The following is a 744-nucleotide window of genomic DNA, read 5'->3' as shown; positions in this document are numbered from 1 at the left end:
ATCTGACCTGACCCCTCTCCAGCTTCAATCCATTCCCTCTAGTCCTGTCACTGCCCGACACCCTCACAAGCCCCTCCCCAGCTTTCTTGTAGCCCCCTTGAGATACCGGAAGGCACAATAAGGTCTCCTCGGAGCCTTTTTTTCTCCGAACAGCCCCAACTCTCTCAGTCTGTCTGCACAGGAGAGGTGCTCCCGCCCTCATCATCCTCGTGCTCCTTCTCTGGACACGCTCCAGCACGTGGATAATCTCTAAGATCCCTTCTTCCAGCCTAGGCCATTCTATGATTCTACGATTCTGTGATTTTGGCCTCAAAGACAGGAAATCAGTAATGCCAGCTTCCCTCTCTTTAAGGAGTAAGTGCAGAGCAAAAATGGAGCTCAGGTGACCTTACCTCGCCCTGCATGTCCTCAGCGCTCACAAGGTTCTGGGAGAGACTGGGAAGGAGGGGAAAGATTTGTAGAAGCTGGCGGCAGCTCTGCCTGTCAGCACATCCCGGTCTTCAGTTTTTTCTGTAGCATCATGGGCTGCCGCAATCCCGGCAACGGTTTTATTCTGTTGCCTGGGCAGCAAGAGCGGGTAAAACACGCAGCAGGCAACCCTGTCGTAGTGCTGGGAGAGCTCGGGTGAGCTGCGGGATGAGCCGTCAGAAGTTGAGTGAATATTGTTTCCTTGAGTCTCCTTTAGTAAGGAAAAAACCTCCAGCAGTGAGAGGTGGGGATTATTTATAGTACAGGCAACGTGTC

The sequence above is a fragment of the Apaloderma vittatum genome, unplaced genomic scaffold (assembly GCF_000703405.1).
Source record: "Apaloderma vittatum isolate BGI_N311 unplaced genomic scaffold, ASM70340v1 scaffold12973, whole genome shotgun sequence".
NCBI lineage: Eukaryota > Metazoa > Chordata > Aves > Trogoniformes > Trogonidae > Apaloderma > Apaloderma vittatum.
The sequence above is the reverse complement of the archived record's forward strand: the minus strand, read 5'-3'. Positions refer to the sequence as shown.